This window comes from Solanum lycopersicum, chromosome 4, assembly GCF_036512215.1.
Source record: "Solanum lycopersicum chromosome 4, SLM_r2.1".
Classification (NCBI taxonomy): domain Eukaryota; kingdom Viridiplantae; phylum Streptophyta; class Magnoliopsida; order Solanales; family Solanaceae; genus Solanum; species Solanum lycopersicum.
The window spans coordinates 27,510,835-27,537,335 of NC_090803.1; positions in this window are offsets into that span (position 1 = coordinate 27,510,835).

Here is a 26,501-nt window from a genome sequence, read left to right on the forward strand (position 1 = left end):
CATTCAAAATTATGCTTTGCATTACAACAAATACCCAGAAGTTCTTGAACGATATAGTGATGCAAATTGTATTACTGGGTCTACTAAAAAAATCCACCATTGGATACGTTTTATCTATTGGTGGAAGAGCAATATCTTCGGAATAAAAAAAAACGTAACTCGCTCTATAATGGAGTATGAATTCATAGCATTAGACAAGTCAAGTAAAGGAAGCTGAATAGCTCCGAAATTTCATAGAAGATATTCCGTTTTGGCCCAAACCAATGACCCTTATATGCATACACTGTGATAGTCAAGATGTAATTTGAAGGGCTGGAAGTGTTATGTTTAAGAACAAGTCTGGTCAAATAACACGAAGATATAATTCTGTTAGACAACTACTCTATAGTGAAATTATCAAAATTAACTATGTAAAGTCAAAGGATAATGTGTCGGATCAACTTACAAATGGACTAACTAGATAGGGAGTTGAGATTTCATCGACGGAAAGGGACTATGCCGGAGAACAAGTAATCGTGGTGGTAAATCTACCTAATAGACTGGAGATCTGAAGACCTATGTTCAAGGAGATAAAAAAAAGTCATTAATGACGGTTCAACATTGTCAAAAATTATTTTATGGTCCATTGTCATGATAAGACAATGTTCAGTAACAAGGATAAAGGCATATGGACTTTTTAATGATTTCTTAGTTTGATATAGGGTATATCAAATATTGTATCTACGAGATAACACATTTAGAAATCACCTATGTGAATGTGAAGTGTTAGACGCTTCAAAGAGAATCTGGTAAGGCCAGTTCTCTAAGAACTTACAAATCGAGATGTGTTCATGGATGAAACAAACAAAACAATGAGAACTAAGAACAGTTCAAAGGTTGATTGTGTGACTTATGTTGTCTAGGTATACACAAAAGCTCGATGTTCAAAGATATCAAATCTATCAATTGACCGAGTATATCCGATATATGTTCACTACGAAAAGTTTAAAGGGAAATCTTCTTATACAGATGAGATTAACCCTTACATACAAGACCCAAATGTTTTTTGTGCATATGTTTTAACAATAGTTATTCCCCAATCATGTGGGGAATTATTGGATTTTAGCAAAGTGTGAATGAGAAATGAGAAGAGAAAAATGCAAAAGAGGGGGAACAAATTTTGGATGGAAAATTAAAAGTATATTAGGAAAAACTTGCTATACTTCTTAAAAGGTTAAGAAGAAGGTGTTCCCATGCGCTGCCGACGTCGCTCGCTCGCCCTCGGCCTCGACTTCGAATTCGAATTCAGCTTTGGATTTTAATTGATTGATAAAATTTTTGGATAAAATTTTTTTATTCATTTTGTTAATTGAATAAATCCTGTTAATAAATTTCTTTTCTCTTCTAAATTAATTCAGAATTTTAGTTAAATAACAAAATTATTTTTGGCGTAATGGAATTTATTTGAAATTCGCGCGCAACAGTAATAACGATCTGATTTCCAAAAAAGTATTTTTTCCCAAAAGAATCATCTTTCAAAAAATTTGTTATTTTTTTCAAAAGACACAACCTTCTGGAAAAAATGCATCTGAACAGACACAATTCTTTCTGAAAATGGCTATAAAAAAGAAGTCATTTTTGTTTTTGAAATACAGAAAATTGTTTTTTCTCTACGTACATTTTCTCTCATAAACAAAGTGTCGATCAACTGAGTCTGTGTGTGGCTTGTTATTATTCTTACGTTCCCTTATGTTATTGCAGTTTGAGGTACCACTAATTTTTTAACAGGTTAATCTGTTTTATCTTGTGGAAAATTAATCTGCAACCTAGGATACATGAGAGAATTAAATTTCTTAAGGAGACACAACACTTTCTATGGACTCGGATTAAACAGTTTTTTCTATCTATTTCATCTTGTTTTTGTTTCTGTATTTTTGATTAACTTTAATGCATATATTAACACCTCTTCCTCTGAAGAATGAAGCTAGAGCATAATTTTGGCATGCAAGTGAGATAATTTTTGGAAGCATTCCGAAATTAGCAAAGGATAAGGATATAATTGAAGCCAAGGTTTGATGCTCGACATGAGTCAACTTTTTTCCAAATCAAAATTTTCTTTTCTTTTATTTTCAGCATTAGATCCTTGAAGATTATATCTAACTCTCGTCCCCTCTTCATAGACTTAAATCTTTGCCTCGGGCCTAAATTCTTAATTTTACAAAATCAAGCATAATCTTCTTTTATCTTATATTTTATTGTACTTGCATTTATTTCATGTATTACCCTACCCTAAGAATTTATTACTGTTTCAAGTTTTGTTTATTCTTTAGAGGTTGCCTAACATTGAACACTGTTTTGACTATGAATCTGCATTATGGACAGAATTATAATGGCGAACAAATTGAAAGCATTAAACAATGGCATGGGATTCGTGCAAGAAAAAAATGATGATTCTAAGAAGAATGTGGTTGGTAAACAATTTTGTCAATCTGGAAAAAACCTTTAAACTTCTTCGTAGAACTACTAAAACTTCCAGCTCAACTCACAGTATTTGTCTAACCTTATCTCCCCCTCAGCTTCTATCTATACAATCTCTCGACGAATGCCATCAGTATGCACTATAAATCCCAATAATGTTCAAGTCACTGTGATGCCAAATATTCATCCTCCCACAATTAAATTTCCTTACAATGAATAAAGCACAAAGAAATATCTGCTCGTCCATATTATATTAAAAATGCACAACAAATTATCCGCTCTTCCATATTCTAGATGTGAGGAGGATATTCAGCAAATTTATCATGAAGATATTGGAAAAGTTCTCCACAATATGAGAGAATCATTTGATGAAGAGTTGTTCTCAAGAATTTATCAGAGTTTAAAGTATGGGAACTTTTGTGTGCATCCAAATGTTGAACTTATGCCAGGACACACAGTTCCTAAGTTCAATTCTTTCAATGGGAAAGGAGATCCCATTGCTCACTTAAATAACTATTGCAGCATATTGGTTGGTAATGGACATGTTGAATACATACGAATGAGATTATTCATTCAAAGTCTATTAGGATTAGCACATGTTTGGTACAATGAGCAAGACTTTAGCAAATGGCATACATTGTAAAATATGGCAGCGACATTGTAAAGCTATATGAGTTCAAAATTGATATGATCTGCATATAACTTATTTTCTCAAAGTGAAGTCAATATAGCACGAATCTTTTAAAGAATATGGCATATGATGGAGGTTAGAAGCTTATAAGATTCATCCTTCATTGTATGAAGAGGAGTTGATATCAACCTTATCCATGTTCAAGAAGGGCTATATTATGAAAAGTTTCTTAGAACTTTTGAACACACCTTTTATGATTTGATTTAGGTTGGCAAAGATATTGAAAATGGTATTCAATGAGGAAGAACTGTGCGCAACTCAACAACACAAGTTGTCAACCAACCCTTCCAACCAAAGGTATAAGTATCGTCCAAATGATGATTTTTTGCAATATCATACTTTTTCCAACTATTGCATCGTGCATCTCCAACATCCATGCAAACAAAAGTTGCACGATGATCAATCTATACCACAAGTAGACAAGAAGGTGAAATCTTTCTCCTTCACTCCTTTGGACGAGAGATATGCAAATATATTCGAGAGATTGAAGCAAATGGGCTTCTACAATCAAGAGATGGGTTCATTCATGAGTATATGCCTAAACACTATGATCTATCCAAGAGTTGTGCTTAACACTCAAAACATTAAAGGACATGATATTGAAGATTGTCATGCACTAAATTTAGAGATTGAATGCATGATTATAGTGGAAAGATAAAAATACAACTAGAGCCTAACCAGCAATGGCAGTATCACAAAAACAAGCACATTGTTGTTAAGGGTGATCCATTGAAATTGACACCAAAGCATTTGAAGAGAAAGCGTGTGAAGAGTCAAGAGGAATAACAAAGACATTATATCTATAACTTCTCCTTTTTAAGAAATATCTACCCTTTTGCAATCCTTTCTAACCTTTTGTAATGAACTACGTGTGACATGATTCTCGTTGAAAGCAGGATACATAGGCACTTAGTTTCGATTCGGTCTCAATATAATAAAATTTCTTCTATCCTATGAGCAAAGACATGTAGGACAACCTGAACATGACCTATAAAGGTTTGAAAAGGGGCAGAAGTTGAGGTCCTAAGCCATATTCACCATCAAATTTCTTCAATGTCGTTACAACAAGAAATGTAGATTCAAAGCCAAAGCTTTGTGGTTCAATGCAAGGCAACCATTTTCTTTTATACTAACAAATTTTATTGAGTAATGTAGAGGTTGATTTTTAGTTATTATTGAACGATATCCCCACAAAGCTCAACATCAAATCAAATCTGAAAGATTCACATGGCGCAACATCAACAAGAATCAAATTTTAATTTCATAATTTTTCATTGACAGCTTAATTTACAAGCAACAAATTTTCATTGGAGTTGAAGCTCTTATGGTATGGGTACCATATGCACTATTGCAAAGTATTGCACCAGACACCACCTTTTAATTAATCAATATTACAAAGGCACTAAAACACGCTCTTCATACTAGGTTATGATTACCGTAAAGAAATCGAACCAAGCTTATTGGATTGCACCAAAATTCATATTTGTAAGATCACATCATATATTGGGTTAGTCCACCCTAATATAAGATATATTGTGTTCTTCCACACTCAAATAGAATACATCGGGTTCTTCCACCCTCAAATAGTATACATCGAGTTCATCCACCATCTAATAGGCTATATCAAGTTCTTCAACCTTCAAATAGGATACATCAGGTCTTTCACCCTATAATAATATCATACATATTGTAATATTTCACCCTCATATAAGATATATTGGGTTCTTCCACACTCTAATTGGATATATTGAGTCTTCAACCCTTTCGTTGGAGGGTTCTTCAACCTTGTAATAGGATACATCGGGTTCTTCCACCCTCTAATAGGATATGCTGGCTTTTTCCGCCCTCAAATAGGATATATCGGATTCATCCATTCTCTAATAGGATATGGGTTCATCCACCTAAATGAGACATCATGTTTTTCCATCCTCTAATAGGGTTCATTGGGTCATTCCACCCCAAAATAGGATTCTTTGGGTTCCTTCACTCTAAAATATAAGAAATCGGGTTCATCCACCCTCAAAATAGGACATATTGGGTTAGTTTTCCCTCAAAAAAGATATTTTAATCTCATTTGTCTCTAAAGTGACATCTTTCAATGCTTTAATTATTTATTCATTTTTAAAATATACTTATGAACTTCATGCTATATTTTGAATTCCTTGAAAACCTTATATGTCTTTAACGAGACATCTCCAAATGCATTAATCATTTATTTTATACATATGAGCAATGCGTATTATAATTTAAATTTGTTGAAAAGCTTATTAGTCTCTAAGGAGATATTATGTAATGGCCTAGTTATTTTTTATTATTCAGTGAAAGCATTTCAAATTTCTTGAAAAAACCAAGTTACACATGTATGTCTTCGTTACTGATGAGACTTGCAGACGCATAATTTTAAGTAGTTGCTTAAGTTTAAAGGAAATACAATATGTTTGAATAATTTTATCTAGAGCTTTGATTTATAAAGCAAAAACATTTTCCATACTACATTTGTCATAAGATATTTATTTATATTTCTAGTTCTAAATAATTTCCTAACAGTATCGTGATTTGGCAGCACTATCCACATGCAACAACAAGAGACACAATGCAACGTGAAACTTTATCAAAGTAGTGAACTGGAGAAATTTGTTGAGAAATTTTAGCTTTCCAACAAAGATCAAAGGTTTGCCTCAAACTATGCTCGACTCTACTCTCAAATACTCTCCTCCATAACAATATCAGTGACAATGTAATTGAACGTTGGGACAACATTTGCAAGCTTGTGTCTACCTTGTTCTCAAAATCCATTACATGTTAAATTATTAAATTCTCATATTGTGTAATACTCTCCTAAGGTTCTATTTGTTGGTCGGGACAAAAATGGATTCTATGTCAACTTCTTTGCCCAAAAACTCTTACATCGTCTCTGGTCAACAAGGGACGAGCTATTTACACCCAATTTTGACCCTCTTTTTTTCTAATTCATTATTTTCGAGCATCTAAATAATAATATATAAAGTTATCTTTTTTCGTAACACTTTTACTTTCCGATTATTTATCTTCTAAATTTATTGTTTATTTATAAAAATTACTAATATCACGTTTTATACCTTATTTTCTTAAAGATCGATTGTCGTCATCTTATCTAAAGTTTCTAACTTATTAAATTAATTATAAGTTATTAGTATATTTCTTAATCATCAGCGAAAATATAATATTAGTATTTTATTTTTTACATACTACATATATATTATGTTAGAAGCTCAAAATAATTAATATAAAGAAGGAACAAAACCAAATATTTCAGCCAATTGGGCTGCCAAGTGTCCCCAAAGCCTTCTAAAAGGCTGCAGCCCAAAGCAAAGCCCAAACATGACTTAATTTTCGGCCCAACTTCCATCAGATTCAGAAGGTAGGGCAGGAAGTCCCCCTGTCTCTCTCATTCTGCAATTTTCAAGAAGGCAACAAGCTTTCACCAACTATGGTCAGACTTTCCGTTCCATTTTCGTGACATGTGTATATCAATCACTTGAAGGCTGCTATGTTCAACTACTCACGTTATTCAAGTTTGAATGGATATATTGACCAAGTTCAAAAATCTGAAATTTCAAAATCCCGTCCAAAATAAAACCCTAGCTCTAAATCGCCTATATATACTCGCATTCCGTCATATATGAGGGAAGAAGAATTTTCTGGCCGCTCATACTCTTTAAACAATTAATATTTTCTCTAAGGAATTTCATCTTTCACTCTATTCAGACTTTAGATTTGAGTCTGTTTAGACTCATCTCTGTTCAAGTGTAGACTTGTGATCGAAACATCCTGTTTGCTGCACCAGAAATGGAGATATTTGCCTTCAATGTTTCTCTGTTTCTGTCTTTATTTTGAGAAGGTCATGTATCATTACTTATTGTATAAATGATGTTTAAAAATTTGGATTTTATCGACACTCGTACAAATCTGAAGTTATATTCTTTTCACTTTAGTAGTCACATGCTTAAGGAATGGTTTGCTCAGTGTTTGCTCATTGGTTTTCCGGGAATGATAACTATGCTCAATGCCCACAATCTACTCTATATCTACTATATTAACATATAAACTTTAGTTTAAGCTTTATTTTATTGCTTGCCGAAACCTCTCTTCTATTCTGTAAGAAGAGTTAAATTAGTTTATTTTTATTAATTTTTAATTCTAAATACCAAGTGTAATCCATTTCAAAAAATCAAGTCAACTGATCATGGTTTGAAAAATATTTATGTTGTACTTTAAACATGTTGATGTTAGTAACTATATAGTTCCTAAAGGGCATGTATAGTTTGGTTTAATGTTTTTCGTGCTTGCATATTTTTCATTTCAAATAGTCTCTTTGTTGTGTGATTTTTTATTAGTTCCATGTTTGGTTTATTCAATATTTGATTAAAGTTTACTCGTACAAATCTCTTTATCCTCTCATTATTTGCACGAACATTTTTGGAGGAAAAATGGAGTCTCATTTAAGGACAGTCGCAAAATTAGAGTTTCACGGACTCGACACCATCATACGTGATAAAGTCGACATCCTAACATTTATTTGTTTTAATCTCTTATGTGTTAAGGATATGTGTTAATTTCTTGTTTGATATGAACTAACTTAATATAGATGTTTGTGTTTCGGTACCTTTAGTTTGAAACAAATCTTTATTAGTCTCTTTAGCATTTATAAAGTTTATTTGGCAAACCCTTTTTTTTGAAAAACTTCTTTTTGCACCACTTTCAACACACTTATTTATTAAGTTTTTTCAAACTTGATAATGTATTCAAAAAAAGAAAGAACGAATGTTCTATGCCCCTATTATTTATTTTAAAAAAAGCTTTTTGTAAAGAAGCGCTCTGTCAATAAATGAGTAGACGTCTATTTTTGACCTTTTGTTTTAAGCAACGAAACTTATTACCATTTCTATTATGTAAAAGGTGAAACTAATTAACTATAAATCTAAAGAACCGTCCACTAACTGATGATAGTTTCAACATTTACTAAGACAATCACTATTAACAAAGTACAATACATAAATTCAGAATTTAAGAGAAATTACAAGTACTAAATTAAGAGAAATAACAGAAAAAAAACAAAGAAAACACACCCTCCCTTGAGAGAGAGGATTAGTGCCAGTTAAGTTACATTGTTGTGTAACAATATTTTGGAGCTGATAAATCTTATTATTGAAGATTTTCTTTTGCGAGTCGAACATGCTCGAGAACATCTTCGCAGGACTGGTCAAGACCTGTTGTAATTGATTTTGCATTGTAGACTTCGCCAATTGAAATTCCGACCAAACTCAAAACAATATATAAAATCAATTACAACTGGCCTTGACCAGTCCTACAGCGTTGTTCTAGAGCTAGTTCGATTCACAAAAGTAAATCATCTATAGCCAGATTTGTCAATTCTAAAACATCGTTGTGCAACAATGTAAACTCGTTGTCATCAATCCCCTCTCTCAAGTGTTCGTTCGTTTTCTTAATCTTTGTTTTCTTTCTTCTGAAGTTTCTTTTATTTGAGCACTAGTTTCTCTTAAACATTTTAATTCGTGTCTTGTACTTTGTTGGTAGTGATTGTTATAGGAGATGTAAGAACTAGCTGTGATTAAAGTAACAGTTCATTAAATTTTACGGTTAACTAGATTAACTTCGTACAATGTAGAAATGATATTGAATTAATGTTTATGTAAGACATAAGTGTAACATATTGTATGTGGTTGTACAATTGAAGGATTAATAAATAACTTTACATTAGCCGTGTGTGTGCACTCTTTTTGGTTGAAGAATAGTATGCCTTGTAGTTTTTGTTAAAGGTAAAGTCTTGGGTGTATTTGATGTGCCAGATTTTTTTTTCCTTGATAAAATTATATTTTAGTGTTTTGTGTTAACTTGAATATAATTGTGGAAAATGCAGAAATATTTTTTATGAAAGATAACCTAATGGGCAGAAGTCATTCTCCATTATAATTCTAGTTTTTAGTCCATATTATCTGTTCCAATCAGTGCATGCGTAGACATTTTTTTAACTTTAAATACTCAAAGTTATCACCAAAAATGCTATCTCATACAGTGATTTATAGTGAAAAAAATCTTTTAGGATTTTTTTGGGCTAATCCTTAAGACTAGGTGGTGCAAGTTTTGAGACTCGGTCGATAAACATGAAGAAAAATTTGCGGGTTACCTATCATGATTCCAAATTTTTATCGGCTTTTTATTTTAGAATATAAAATTGCATCCTCAATATACAGACTGAATAATCGACAATATTGTTCAAAATTCAGATACATTTTGATGATAGAATTGAAATTGATGATTTACCAATATGTACACTGATATTGAACGTATTATAAAAAAAATATATAAATGTATAGTTGAATTTAATATTATATAAAATAATTTATTCGACATTTCAAATAGTTTTAATGGTAAATTAAGAAGAAAAGAAGAAGAAGAATGATGATGAAAAATTTTAAACCATATTTATTTGTGGGGTCCATATTTAAGTGGAATATAAAATAATTTACTTTGTTATAAAAAAATTATTTTAATGATTGATGCAGTTGAGTGATTTTTAAACATAAAAAAGTTAAGTTGGAAAATTTATTTATACAAAACAAAATTTAATGACTAAATAATTTTTCATAGTTCAATGATCCTATAAGATATTGACTCTTTTTTTTCACTTTCTCTAAATGATAATGAAATTCTATTAGCACTCGAATAAAGTGTTGAAAATGTCAAAAAAGTTAATCTTATATTATGATTGATATCCTTAGAACCATATATTACATTCACATGTATGTAACATAAAAGTAATCAAAACTCTACAACTGAACTACTAAACACAAGTTATGAATATAAAATACGGGTACTCCTACAATCGTAGTTGAACCTCCACACTTACAATCTGTATAAAATTAGTCCAAACTAATAATTAGAAAATAATATAACACATAACTTAACAACAACAGTTCGACAAATTCAGATATCAATAGACAAGATCATGTTCACCAATCAAACGTTTCACAGAATGGCACACTCAGAAGTTCACAAATAACAAATATATGCATTGCAATTAAATTTTATGTAAAATACAGAGATGCATGCCTTGCTTTGTTTGTAACACGTCGCAATTTGAAATAACTAGGAAGAAGCTTAGAATAGGAAATATTTATTCCTGGAGAGAGTGAAAAATTTGGAAAAAATTTAAAGTTAAGAATAAATTGAGATTTTGGAAAACAACAAAAAGCAATAACTTCTATCTCAACATGAGTTAGGTGTAATTCCAGGCGTGGTTGGAAATTTATTGGATTTACCTTTTCCAACACTGTCGAGTTTACATGATTTTGAGTTCTTATTAGTGAGTTATGCCTTTTGAAAGTTGGGTTTTCGATTAAGGAAAGTCCAATCTGTATTTTGCAAAGGTAGTTTACTCTTTTCCTTACCCGACTTAATTAATTCATTTCTAGGAGTTCAATTGGTACAAAAAAATAGATTTTAGTCAGATCAGAAAAGTTCATTTTACTCTACGGCTTCGAGAAAATAGAAAAAAAGAGAAAAAAGGGAGAAAGAAAGGAAGAATCATGAAGATCTTCACGAATTTCTTGTGAATTTCGTCAAGGGGGTGATCCCTACAAGCTATATGAGATTACATAGCATTGGGTCCATTCACCTATGCATCGATCATGTTTAATTCAATGATTTTCATCCTAAAAGAGTTAGACATTGAAGTTCGTGAGTTGTCTTCATGAATTATTTTTCATATTTAAACTTACATATGATTGATGGGTTTTCTTGAGGCGTTTTTGCAACTTTTAGAGTAGTTTTGAGTTAGTTTCTACTGTACATGCTTTTGGTTTCTGAATTTAAGAATTTATTGAGACAACAAACCGATTTATAATTATTGAGGATTAGAAAACGAGTCAAAATATTCGTTAGACAATCTTGGGGAGGGACAGGCGCGGCACGCCCCATCTGCATTAAAGAGTTTGGGGTAGTGCGCGTCTAGTGCGCTCAAATGGAGCTTCGTAAAAGTAGGGCGTGGCTCGGCCTGCCCTGAATGCTCCCGGATAGGAATTTTTTACACAGTTTTCGTCATTCAATCCATTCAAACCTTTCTAGAGTGTATTAACACTTCCTATTGATTCTAACTACTATAAATGACTTCTGATAATCATCTAGAAATAGGAATTACAACCTTGAATCCATAAGTATTTCTCAAATGCTTTTAACTTTTTTGTAAGACTTGAAGTTAGATGAGTAAAAGAGTAAAATAGTAATGGTTGAAATTTGTTTCTTCAAGTAAATATATGGGGACTAACTATTTCCAAAGAGTAAAAAAAATTTCACGGAAGCTGAGAATTCCAAAGAGCATTTGAGCTAGTTTTTAGAAAATAGTAATCACTCTCTCAATAAAGATGGAGAGAAAACTTTGACTTTCAAGTTGGCCTTTGAGCTAAGTTTTTGAGCAATTATCAGAAACCACTGAAACAAGATATGTTTTTAAATATAAAAACCTAGTATATTTTTGAAGTAGTATTGAACACCGATATGGGGGAGAGTTTAGAAAACTTCGAGCTGCCATAAACTATGTATCCACCATGGGTAAAAAAGGGTCATACTTTTTAGATGATTCCGTCAAATCTTTTTAGCACACACTAGTGGATTTTCTTCGTATTCCATGTCTATACTCATTTCTATTTATTGCACAATCCTAGAAGCTTGAGGCAAAATGTTGTATCATCACAATAGCTCTTATGTAATGATTGTCAATTAGAGAAACTCCAACATAAGTAATTTTATTTTATATACACATTTTATTGTTGATATTAGGCATATTTATATTACTAGAATTCTACTAATGCCCATATTTAAGTTTAGTATGAATTCAATCTTTATGTATTTAAGAGTCTTATCAAGTCGTTTGTTTATTTATGAGATAACCAACATAATTAGTTGTGTAGGTGAGCTTAATGGGTGAAACGAGCATAAAAATGAAGAAAGGAAGCAATCTTAAGGTTTGAGTCAAAAGAGAGCAAGGAAGAATTTGAGTAAAATGCGCAAAGACATTTGCGTGTTTCTCACGCATCGCGGAGAGGGAGTAGAATCATGGTAAAAAAAATTAAATTTGAGGCAGAACACCTCATGTAGCTCGCGCGTCGCGGATGAGATGCCTAGTTTTAGGCTAGAAAGAAATCATGAGGCAGAACACCTTGTGATAATCTCACGTCGCACAGAAGGAAAATTTGCATGGACTCGGAATTCTCAAGGCATTGCACTCCTTAGACAAAGATTTGGCTGTCTCGACTATTAATATAACTAAGGTTTTGTTTTTGTAGGGAGTATCTTTTTTCTGGATTTTGAAAAATGACGAGTTTGGAGAAATTTTTCTAAAGCTTTAGGGTTGTTTCTCAATCTCTTTTCCTTTCAATGTGATCTCTTGAGTTTACTATTGGGTTTAGTATTGACTATTATATGAATCTCTCCTATGTTCTTACTTATGTATTTCATGCTTAATCACCATGAAATAAATCTATTGTCCGAATTGAACTTGAGAGATGAATAAGAGTATAAAACGTTGACATATGGATCTTGTTGAACTATAAATACCTAAGGTTCATTCATTTCTAGGATATGGATATAACTAGAAACCTCGTTTGGGTCACTATATAGGCAAATAACTTAATGCTCGGTAATTAAAAACTCTATCCCCACTTAATGATGTAGTTAGGGTGTTAATTATCATAGGCGATTAGAGATTAGGAGACCATCATCATACATCAAACCTTGCGATTCATTGATTCGACATTTAGCAATAACCCTTACTAAAAAAGAGTGATTACATGATTCCTGATAAATGTTGCAGCTCTGGATCTTTCTAGAAACATATTTTGTAAACCTTCAGACTTGAACGTATTAATTATATTTTTTTTAATTTACAAATAGAAAATAAAGAACTCTCAAAACTGGAACTACCTTTTTGTTGAACTAAAAATAAGAAGAATTTCTAGTTTTTAACGTGAGTCCCTATGGGTACCATACCTGACTCTTAAAAAGGGCTACTTTATTACTTGTATGACCACTTGTACTTCCATGTTAGATTTGGACGCAACAAGTTTTTTGCTCTACTCCCGTAGACTTTAGAATTAGAAAATATTTGATTTTTTAATTCTGATATAATAAGAATGTGTTGACAACTTGATTTTAGCATTTCATTATTGCAGGCTGTGTGAAACTACATAATAGACCAGGATCAAGGATTGTTCTCGCCTATCTCAAAATCTGAAAGATTCCTACACAGAAGATGGAGAAAAGCTGAATATCCAATTCCTCTTGCTATTGGTGAACTACCATCTCCTTTCACAGAACAGAGGAAAAATTATAAGAACCTAAAACAATGGCGGCTGATACGAAAGTAAGAGATTTGGAAATCTCACACCCCACCAATGTGTCTTGGTGCATTCAGATACCTGAAGCCTATGCGAGATTTTAACTTAAGAAGAGTATGGTGAAAATTTGTACACAAATGGGCAGTTTACTGGTCTTTCAAATGATGATCCTACTATCATGCCCCGAGCTACCTCCGATACGCAGACAAGGGACATAAGACCACAAGTGAACCCAAGCAAACCCTGCTGACATGATCATGAATATACTAAAAATAATAAAATAATGCATAATTTAAATCATAATATAGAAGAAAAGATGGGGAATATCATACGCTAAAGCTAAGATATATGAAAACTGATGTGTTTAATACAAAGAATTTACTAACTCAATACTAAGATGAAGCTAACTATGCCTGAAAATAGCCTCTAATTGACTGAAAATGTTGGGAAAAACCCCAACTAAGTCTAGCAAAAACTAAAACTAAAGGACTAAATAACTGAAATGAACTCGTGACTATTTTCCTCAGAGAATGACGACTCGCCATTGATTCTGCTGAATTGAAGATCGGGAAACGGTCTGAGCGTGATCTAGATACTGGGAGCCTGAACCTACATCATGAAAAGATGTAGCACACATATGCGTCATTACTTGAATAATAGTGAGAATGTAGGATAGAGTAAAGCCAAAAAAAATGATTGAACAAGCACAAAAGCAAGTATAACTGAACATGATATATTGAATTCTGAGTTAACTGGATGCAATGACAAAATTTATAACATGATGGGACCAAATACTAACTGAACTATAAATATGGTCAATGCAATAGAGTCTGACTGAACACTAGGTTCTACTTATGAATAATAATAAAACCACATGAGCTAAAATGGAGTTCGATGTATACGCCCCATCGAGAGGACCCAATATACCGTGCAAGAGGTATAAAGACATGATTTCGTGATCACTAAATCAATGCACACAGAGGGGACTTATAACCTACATGTCTAGTAGTTGTTGGACTATTTGGGTACGCTGAAACCTAGTCCAACACGGTATTATGCTACTCCCAATGAATTAAATGATTAACATATTATGACTGAATTTCTATAAATACTGTAATCAAAATTGAAAATTGAAATTAAGAATGCATTAATTACACTAATAATGATGTATTAATAACTGAGGTATGCATATATAAAATAACTGAAATATTTGACCTAGCATGTGTAATTCAAGAACTAAATAAATAGATAGCTAGAGCTTTGAAATTCATGTAATAAACTGAATAATAACATGGTAATGTGATTTTGACCTTATACCTAACTAATTAATGATAATCTGCTTAAGTTCTAGAAACCCTAAGTCTAGTCATGATATGGGAATCAAGAAACTGACTGAAAAAACTAGGGATCTAATGGGTGAAAGAAACTCATTAGTGAATTCCCACATACCAGGTGATGAAATCCATAGAGAAATCTTTAGATTTCAGGGCTGGAACTACTGGAACCTTGCTGGATTCTTGAACTAGGGTTCTTGAATTTAATCTTCTTTCTTGCTTCTAATTTTATATGTTTTGATTTACGATTTTGACTTAGGTAAGTTTTGGTTATGTTTCTAGGCTTAAACTGACTAAAATCTCATGATTTAGAGTTAAATGATGTATCTTAGGGGTTAAACTGATACGCTCAAACTTACTTCTTAAATGAAAAGTAAAGCGGTCATGTCAAGTAAATAACCCAACTAGTGAGGTTGGGATCGTTCCCAAGAGGAAAATAGTCTAGACTTAACTTCAACCTATTATTACTATTGTTTAGTCAATGACTTCCTTGGAAAGTTAAAATAATAAAAGGGGGTTTCTATTTCTAAATGAGTGAAAATAAATAACGAACTTGAGAGAGACATTTAACAGCTTTGAATGTTGGGTTTTAATCAATTAATCGAAGTAACTAGGTTTTACGTGTTCCCCACAGGTTCATAACTTGATAATTCTAACTATAACAATTCTTTCCTAGTATGTTGCATTCAAAGTGATAAGTTATGTATTTCTAAATCCTTGGTCTGGCATCTAGAAAATCTCACTCTGCACCTTGGTCCGGCTACGTGTGTTCCTATCCTAACCCTTATCCTTACCTCATATTAAGCATCGTATTCGATATTTGACTAAGTTATTACCTCGTACCAATCAATACTAGCCTATTAGATAGTATGCACTAAATCTATGTTAATAATTCTTTTCCTATTAACTACCTCATTGGTCCGGCAAGTAGCATTAAGACGAGTTCTAACATTGGTCATCCGTTAAAAAGACTTCTAAACGAAAGAATTATTAATACATGCAAGACACTATTCTAGAATTGTTATTTTAGTTAGGATTTATCTCATTATTTGCCTATGGTTCCCACAACCCTAGTTATGGAGTTTAGTTACTCATAGACATAATCACAATATTCAAATATGTTATATAAGAATTCATGTACTTACTTCAATGAGAAAGATTAAAATCCTAAAGTTTGCTTGATTAATCACCAAATATCACTTGCAAGAATCTCAAAGTAATCAATAATCTCACAAAGTCTCAAAGTAATCAATGATAAATAATCCAGAGTCTAGTAATATGATGTCTAACAATACGGAGTCTGACCTCAAAAATGAGGTTTTTCGAACTATTTACAAAAAAAAACAAAAACCTAATTAAACAAGGATTCTAATTGCAGGAAATCTGCCAAAACGCGGCTGGGTCGACGGACCTCGCGACGGACCGTCGTGGTCGTGATGGACCGTCGTGGACTCTGTCATCCCATACTTGTGCAATTTCTTCTGCTGCTCTCTTCATTCCCCTCGACGACAAGTATGGCGGACCGTCATAGACACAACGGTCCGTCGAGGGTCTTCATTCTAAAACACTTCAACTCTTTGAATCTGGGTACTGGGATCACTTCTCTGAACTTCGCGACGAACCTGCAGGACGGACCGTCATAGCCACGATGGACCGTCACAAGCTTCGTAAACCCATACTTGGTCAGACTTCCCCATCTTCCTTCAGCAGCTGCACAACACTGCCACCTACGGACCGTCACAAGCATGACAGACCGTCATAAGCTCCGTTGGTGGTCTCTTCTACATTTCTTCGCTCAAAATCTCCGCGTTCAGCTTTGGACAGATTTCCTGCAAAACAAAGAGAAACTTATATAAAAATTAGCACAAAAAGGCTTTTGGACACACTAAACTTAAGGAAAAAGTGTTAATAATACCGTGAAACAACGGTATATCAACACCCTTAACTTAAATTCGTTGTTTGTCCTCAAGCGACGCACTATGAATCACTACACAATCTTTGTACAGTAGTATCCATGTTTTATCCTTTGCAATCATTTGGCTATCAATACCGATTAATCTCATCAAATCTATGCATGCTATCACTATTATTCTTGAATTTTGTGGGATCAGAACATGACACAGACTCACCACGCACTAACACCTATCCTCTTCAATTTCTTACCGAGGTGCTAACAATTTTGGTATTGTAACTAGTGTCCTCACTTAAAAACAAAATCCTCCTTTTTCACACAATGATTTCAGTTTGAGTATAAGGATTACTTTTAAACACTCACTCTCAGAACAAAGTCACACTCATTCATACATTTTTCCATAAGCTTGCCCTTATTTTCACTGCCTTAAGTTCGCTATACAACCCTTAGGATCACGATAGGACTTTTTTTTAGCTAGTAACATAGGCTCGGGGTCAGGTAAGGTATATTTTGGTATACTTTAATTACTTTTTTCCCTCCTTGACATATCGGCTAAACCTTCCACTATCTCTCATTTTATCTCGCCCAGTTCTCATATTCTTTGACCTTGCTATTTTCTCTTCTTTCTTCATTTGTGTAAGTGACTCTCTTCTTTTCTTGCTTGTATTTCTCTTTTTCTCCCTTTTTCTTTTCATCTTATTCTTGAGTCACTTTACTTTTCTTCTTTCTCTTTCTTTGTTCTTTCAACCCCACCTTCCAGAGCATTACTCATAGTAGCCACCCTCAACTCATGGCTTTGCCATGGGTAAAGGTACACAATACCCAAAGTTGGGTCAGGGCCATAACAAAGGTTGTTTATGCATTAGCCACCCTCAACTTATGCTTTTGGCATGAGCTGAGGTGCACATGTCCAAGGAGGGACCAGGGCCAACACATTGTTCCCTGAAAAGATCAGTTGGGGTGAAAAAGAAAGGTCTAATTTTAAGCTCAGATTATTTGGATCAAAGAAGGATAAATTTCATTTGGTTTCTTTTATTTAGGCTAGAAATGGTCTATATTGAATAAGGGCCTATGATCCTTTCCTAATTGTCTATTACAGCTTACTTTTAGCAGGACTAACCTGGCAAGTTCTAGCTCAGCACCAATAGTGCACTATTCGAATTTCCTCACACTCACTTGACATCTCATCACTATACTAGATTATCAGACACCTAGTTCGAATTTGAGACTTAGGGTAATGCAATGGTGTACTTCTATTTCATGCTTAGAGCCACACAATTATCAGTTACTATGCCTAGTCATGCATTATTTTCCAGTTTATCAGGATATCATTTTAGCCATCATTCTTCAAACTAAAACTATGTACAAAATATACAAACATGCCGGTTCAACAGAAAAAGTAATCAGTTTTTGGGAAAAAGAACACAGGCAAGAAAACGCCAAAAGAGGATAGTGAATTAGGCTACCCAGACTTCACCCTAACACTCACTTTCCATTTACCCCACCCCCAAACAAAAAATCATGCAATTGTCCCCAATGCATAAAAAATGTAAATACTAAAGTGGTAGGTGAAGCAAACCTGTGGCGCAAAGTGCCGTCGATCAGCAAGATGGTGGGTCTGGTTACCCGGAACCCACGTCCTCTACAATCTGGACACCCTCAGTGGTGTCCTCAGCAACATCTACACCATCAGTAGTGGCTCCTGCTATCTCCATAGTGCGGGAGCTAGACGCCCCAGCCGCTAACACATATGCTCTTAGTCGGTGCGCCTCCTCCTCAGCAAGTGAGGCTCTCCTCGCAGCCTCTATATCTCGGTGCTCCTTCTTCCGTACTCGCGCCTCATCCTCTGCTCGACCCCTACTCCTCTTGGCACTCTCTCTAGGGGTAGGTGGTGGAATCTCAGAGGTAGCAAAAAGAGCAGCCAACACGGTGTCCTCAGCAGGCTCGATAGAAGGGGCCTCAGACTCCGGCACCCTCGCCTCTAAGATCGTGTCGATGTCTGCACGAAGACTATCGACTGCAGTCTGAAGAGTCGACACATCCACCGAAGGAGCTGGTCGGGCTAGCACTCTCAACTCAAAGGCGTCTAGGCGCTGGTTAACCTCAATGATCTTCCGCTCTGTAAACTGCATGATCTTTCTCTCTAGACGATTTCGGACTCAGTAATCGACTTCTGCATCCACAGCTGGATATGATGCAGAAGAGTGGCTATTTGTGTCTCTATTTTTTGGACCCTTGTAAGCGGGACCAATGCCGGTAAAGGGGCTGTGCGAGAGGAGCTCGGGATTGTGCTACTACCTAGGATAGACTCGATCGGGGTAGTGTCAGTGGATGCCTGTGTAGCAGTGCGAGCCTGGGCTACCGTGTCAGCAAGATCATCAGCAAGTGGGGGAAGCTCTGGATGGGGCCCTCTGCGTGGAACCAACTCATTGGCCTCGTCTCTGATGAGGCCGACGTCTACAGTGCCCTGTGGGGTATTAAGCTAATCTACGTGCCATATGGGCACACCCGCGGTCCTTGAAAGCACAAAGATCATGCACGGGAAGGAGTAGGTAGTAGTGACCTTGAATGCCCTCTCGTGTATGCCTGCCTGGAGAAGCCATGCAAAGTCCACCTCGAATCCGGCTATCATTACCGCCATCAACACTGCTCGATCCCAGGTAACGATGTTATCTGCAGCTGTGGGGGAAAGGCAGTGACGGACGAGCAGCCATAAGAACTTTGCTGTGAACGTGAGGTTGGCCTTCTTGATGGCCCCCTTCGGCTCAGTTACCCAATCGGCACCCTCTCCATCTACTGACAGGTGCAGGGCCATCCACCTCTTGGTGGTCTCTCTCAGTACTGGCTCGCGCAAGAACTAGCCATCCTTGACTATCTGCCAGCAGTAGTCAAACTCAGCAAAGAGGGGGCCCGAGTAGCATCAACACTCTCGCTGTATATAAACCGGCGGATGGCTGGCAGGGAAATGTCAACCTGTACACCCCTGACACGGACCTGCTCCAGTGGGGCCTGTTTAGCGGGGGCAGCCCGCTTATCGATCTGTGATCGGAGAGTAGCTACGTAGGATGCGTAGAACTCTCAGACCATTTCTTTGCTATATCGCCCCAATGGACGTGCTGTCCACTCAAAGCGAGTCCTGGTGAAGAGGTTGTGGATCTACGGCATCGTCGGGAGACTCCCTGTAAGTACCCACCGCTCCAAAGTGAGTGGTTGAGTCCTCACTCCTTTATCAGTCAGGAACTTGGCGTCGGAGCAGACTTGAAACTGCCCGTCGACACACCACCGGTTGGGCTGGTCAGTGGCTTGAGTGGGGACCTGAGCTAGTGAGCCGGATGTAGAGTCTGAACTGTCAGCCTCATCATACGAGGCCGACGCTGCAGTAGTGGCGGGTACGGGAACCTCAGCAAAGCTAGAGGCTTCCTCGGACCATGATACTCCTAAGGAGCCAGACGCTCCTTCCTCATTTGTTGCTGACCCAGAGGGTTTGTCGGTGAGTGTGCGCTACTCATCAGACTGGGAGGCAGTAACTATGCCGGACGCAACCTTTTTGGGTGTGTCTCTTGGAGCACGTGCAGCACGGGATGGTGTGCAAGTGCCTGGGGGCACATACTCAGGGTACCGCTCATCATCAGAGCCGATGATCATGCGTGCAGACGCGGCGACAGACTTTGATCGCCCGCGTGTGTAGGTTCGGTCTTGCTTGGGTGCCATAGTAGATAGTACCTGCAAAGGATCAATATTAGTACGAGTAGTGGAAAACAAGACAAGCGAAAACATACAAAATAAAACAGTGAAAATAGTATGTAATTGCTGTACAAACAGTGACATACGACGGGCCTGGTGACGGCTCGTCGTGACTATAACGGACCATCATGAGGTCCGTCGTGTTTAACTTAGACTATGTATATATAGAGAACCCTGAAGGAGAGTCTCTGACTAGCATGACGGTGTGTGGAGGACGGACCGTCACTGGTACGATGGTCCGTCGTAGGTGTTCGTCAGAGGACACTTGAAAAAAAATATGGAGACCCCTAGGAGAGGGGTCTCTGACCATCATGATGGTCATGCAGGACGGCCCGTTGTGGGTACGACAATACCTCACATTGGTCCTTTGTAGGACACATAGAAAAAGTGAGACCCTTAGAAACAGGGTCTCTAGCAACCAGAATAGTTATGCTGTACGGACCGTCGTGAGTACGACGATCCGTCACATGTGTCCGTTGGGACAAAGTGCTAGGGCTTTTGCAACGGACCCTATGACGGTCCGTCGTGGGTACGACGGTCCGTCATTGGGGTCTTGTTCTGAATGACATTTGCAAAACTAAGGGTCACCTAAGCATCCATAATGAACCCACATCAACCTTGTATTGTTTTGGACCTACATGTGTCTAACCCAACTACCTAGGGAACTAGCAAGGCAAAAACACCTATGTCTAGGGTGGTAAACATGACAATTTCGAACATTTGTAACCAAAGTTAGACAGAATCGTGTAAAGTAAACAAAATACGATGAGGAACTAAGCTTAATACTAACTAGTAAACAAAAATTCAAGATAAATGAGTATAAATTTGAGGCACATACCTTAGAAATGGAGAAAAACAAATGCACAAGTACACAGTGGCAAGATAGACACTCACAGCAGCAGTTTCCACTAGTAGATAACACTTTAGGGATTTGGAGACTTGTGAAAGGGCAATGATCGGTGATTGGTAGAGGGATAGATTGTGGAAGTTGAGAAGGGAAGAGTAATGGGAGAAAAAATGAACTAATAAGGGTGAAATGAGGAGTTGGGGAGTTTAAATGGTCAGATTTTGAAAAAGGGTCCAGCCAGGTCGGGTCGGGTATACCTCATTAATCATGCGACGGTTCCCCGACGACGGTCCGTCGCAGTTGTGACGACCCGTCGTTGGTTCCGTCGTGTGTGCCCTAGTTTTAAAATAACAGAAAAACGTAGATGGTACGACGGTCCATCGCAGGCGCAACGGTCCGTCAGTGACTGCTGCAGAGTAATTTTCTGCAGAATTTCTTGGTGATGTGCCTGCAAATTTAAAAACCCATTAGTAGAAAATGCTACCATTACTGAAAAGACGATAAGTATTGGGTTGCCTCCCAACAAGCGCCTGATTTAATGTCGCGGCACGACTGGGGACCCTTGATTACTCAGACTTCATCAAGATGGTATGCATTTATCACTTCATTCCCCGATGATTTATGCTTAAAATAGAGTTTTATTCTATCTCTATTCCTCTGAAACCGCATTCCCTCCTTGGCTTTTAACTCAACTGCTCCATGAGGGAATACTTAGGTAATCAGGTAAGGGACAGTCCATTTGGACTTGAACTTGCCCGGAAGACAAGGCACCCCAGAACTGTCTACAAGTACCAAATCCCCAACCATAAACTCTTGTTTTGCATTTTTCTATTCAGTCTCCTTCTTCATCTTTTCTTTTTGGGATATGGCAGATACCGATTGGAGCTCACCACTCTGCCTCATGGTCCTACAAATGTTGAAGGTTGCTTCTTTATTATTCAACTGAAATGTCATTTGTCCCTTCTCCATATCAACTAATGCTCTACCTGTAGCAAGGAATGGCCTCCCAAGAATAATAGGCACTTCAAAATCGACCTCGCAATCAAGAATAACAAAATCAGCTGGAATGATGAATGACTCCACTTTTACTAGCACATCATGGAGTATCCCTATGGGCCTTTTCACTGTCCGATCGGCCATCAGTAGCCGCATTGCAGTGGGTTTTGGATCCCCCAAACCTAACTTCTTGTAAATTGAGAGGGGCATGAGATTTATGCTTGCCCCCAGATCACATAATGCTTTCGCAAAATGTAATGACCCAGCTATACAAGGAATAGTTAACGCACCCGGATCTTCTTTCTTTTGTACTAGGGATCTTGTAGCAATAGCACTAAAATGCTGCATTCAATTATCATCCTCAAAAGTGACCGATCTTTTCTTGGTGACCAGATCTTTCATAAATTTGGCATAATCGGGCATTTGTTCTAGAGCTTCTACCAAATTGACATTGATAGAGAGCTGCTTCAACATTGTTATGAAGCGTCGGTATTTACTATTCTCGATCTTTTTCACTAATCTCTGAGGGAAGGGTGGTGGTGTCCTAGGCATGGAAATTACCTTGATAGGTACTTCTGCATCTTTTCCATTACTTCCCTCAGCTTCACCACTACCCTTTACTACATTATCATTATCCTTTCTCACATTTTCCTCATTAGATGGCATAGGTGGGTCAATGGTTTGCCTACCACCCCGAGTAGTGATTGCCATACAATGCGCATCTTTTTTTGGATTTTGGACACTGTTGCTAGGAAGAGTACCCGATTGCCGTGTGTTCACTGTCGCAGATAATTGGACCACTTGCAATTCGATCTATTTAATCGAAATTGCATTTGTATCTACTTTTTGCCCAATACAAGCTAAATGACACCTCAACTCTTTAATGTGTTCATCACTAGTGTCGAACCTCCTCATCATTTGGTGCAACATATCCTCAACTCACGCCATACTATCTCCACCATCCCTAGGAGTAACTTCACGATTTTGAGGAGGGACATAGGGCCCATTCGTGTCGTTTCTATTAGCATAGTTACTCCTGTTAAAGTTGTTGTCGCGGTTGTAGTTTCCATCTCTGACATAATGACCCTCAGGTTGTAGTTACCATAGTTCCAACCTTGGTTCCCTTGACCTTGGTGCCAATTATCTTGATTTGAGACTTGGGCGCTTGGTCGGAAACCCCCCGTCTTCTCATTTACCACATAAGTGTTCTCCGCATTATAGCACTCATCATTAGGAGGTGGTGGCTTAGCCAAGTAGTTGACTGCATTTATCTTTTCTGCACCCCCTGTGACATGTTTTAGTACCAACCCAAGCTTAGTTCTCATCTGAGCCATTTCTTCACGAATCTCATTTGTTGCTGGGTTGTGAGTGGACTGCACTGCGAAGGTGTTTCTCCCAGTATCGAACTTCCTAGTGCTCCAAGCTTTGTTATTTCGGGAGATTTTCTCTAGCTTTTCTGCAATCTCAGCATAAAGGCATTCTCCATAAGATCCACCTGCTATAGTATCCAACACCTCTTTATTGTTATCATCCTGTCCCCGATAGAAGTATTCCTGCAGTGACTCATAATCTATACGGTTATTTGGAACACTTCTCAAGAATGATGTGAATCTATTCCAAGAACTACTAACTGACTCTCCTGGTAGTGCCACAAAGTTGTTCACCCTATCTTTGTGGTTTAATTTCTTGGAGACCGGATAGTAGCGTGCTAAGAAGACAACCCTTAGTTGGTTCCAAGTGAAGATGGAGTTGATGGGAGCTCAGTGAACCACATAGCAGCCTCTCCCGTCACTGAGAGAGGAAACACTCTAAGACCTATTACATCTAGATCGAAATCAGGCCTCCCCACACAACTTTTACACACTGCCCTTACCTTAGCTATATGGGCATGTGGATCCTCAGAAGGTAGCCCTGAAAACAAACCTCTGGCAGAGAGCATTTGCATCAAGCTACTAGTTACCACAAAAGTGTGACCTCTGGGTAGAGGGGGGGCAAGACAAGCGACCCATCTAAGTGTGCTATGTTATCATACCCTCAGTAGTATGCTTGGGGCCGTGGAACGGGATTTTGTCCCCTCTGTTGATGTTCACCCGGAGCATCAGGTAACATCTGACCATGAACATCAACCGGAGCTGGGATGTTTTGGTTCGGATCCTCATCATTTATTCCAAAGTTTCGATTTATATTGCGCAGTGTACACTCTAGCTCGTGATCATAGGGAAATAAGGGTTCTCTTCCTCTCCGTGTATTTGGCATACAAGGAGGATAGTTCTGAAAAGAATTCAAAACAATAAAACAAAGTAAAATCAATAAAATATCAACTAAACTATATTAAGAAGTTTAAGTTAATCTAAAAGCTAGATTCCCCGGTAGCGGGGCCAAAATTTGATATGCTCAAACTTACTTCTTAAATAAGAAGTAAAGCGGTCGTGTCAAGTAAATAACCAACCTAGTGAGGTTGGGATCGTTCCCACGAGGAAAATAGTCTAGACTTAAATTCAACCTGTTATTACTATTGTTTGGTCAATGACTTCCTTGGGTTTTAATCAATTAATAGAAGTAACTAGGGTTTACGTGTTCCCCACAGGTTCATAACCTGATAATTCTAACTATAACAATTCTTTCCTAGTATGTTTCATGCAAAGTGATAAGTTATGTATTTCTAAACTCTTGGTCCTGCATCTAGAAAATCTCACTCCGCACCTTGGTCCGGCTACGTGTGTTGCTATCCTAACCCTTATCCTTACCTCAAATTAAGCATCATATTTGATATTTGACAAATTTATTACCTCGTACAAATCAATACTAGCCTATTAGATAGTATACACTAAATCTATGTTAATAATTCTTTTCCTATTAACTACCTCCTTGGTCTGGCAAGTAGCATGAAGGCGAGTTCTAACGTTGGCCATCCATTAAAAAGACTTCTAAACGAAAAAATTATTAATACATGTAAGACACTATTCTAGAATTTTTATTTTAGTTAGGGTTTATCTCATTATTTTCCTATGGTTCCCATAACTCTAGTAATGGAGTTTAGTTACTCATAGCCATAATCACAATATTCAAATATGTTATACAAGAATTCATGTACTTACTTCAATGAGAAAGATTAAAATCTGAAAGTTTGCTTGATTAATCACCAAAAATCACTTGCAAGAATCTCAAAGTAATCAATAATCTAACAAAGTCTCAAAGTAATCAATGATCAATAATCCATAGTCTAGTAATATGATGTCTAACAATACGGAGTGTAACCTCAAAAACGAGGTTTTATAAACTATTTATAATAAAAACAAAAACCTAATTAAACAAGGATTCTAATTGCTGGAAATCTACCAAAACGCGGCTGGGTCGACGGACCTCGCGATGGACCGTCGTGGTCGTGACGGACCGTCGGGTACTCCGTCGTCCCATACTTGCGCAATTTCTTCTGCTGGTCTCTTTATTCCCCTAGATGTCAAGTATGACAGACCGTCATAGACACAACGGTCCGTCGAGGGTCTTCGTTCTAAAACACATCAACTCTTGGAATCTCGAAACTGGATAACTTCTCTGAACTTCGCGACGAACCTGCAGGACGGACTGTCATACCCACGACAGGCAGTCACAAGTTTCGTAATCCCACACTTGGTCAGACTTCCCCATCCTCCTTCCGCAGCTGCACTACGCTTCCACCTACAGACCGTCACAAGTAGGACGGACCGTCATAAGCTCCGTAGGTTGTCTCTTCTGCATTTCTTCGCTCAAAATCTCCGCATTCAGCTTTGCACAGATTTCCTGCAAAAAAAGAGAAACTTATATAAAAATTAGCACAAAAAGGCTTTTGGACACACTAAACTTAAGGAAAAAATATTAATAATACCGTGAAACCACGGTATATCATAAGCGTACAAGGAAAAGAACAAAAGACCTTTGAAAGTTTGTTGCTGAACCAATCGACGACCTGGAGTGACAGGCCATCGTTCAATCGACGGTCTGTAGTTTGGGTCTGTATTTGGGTTTGCTCAACAGACCTTCACTAAAATAGGCATAAATTTTTACTCGGAGGTCGGGTTTTAGCAAACATGGTGGATATGGAAAGATAATTCAATTATCCATCATATCATAGGTCATAGATCACCTA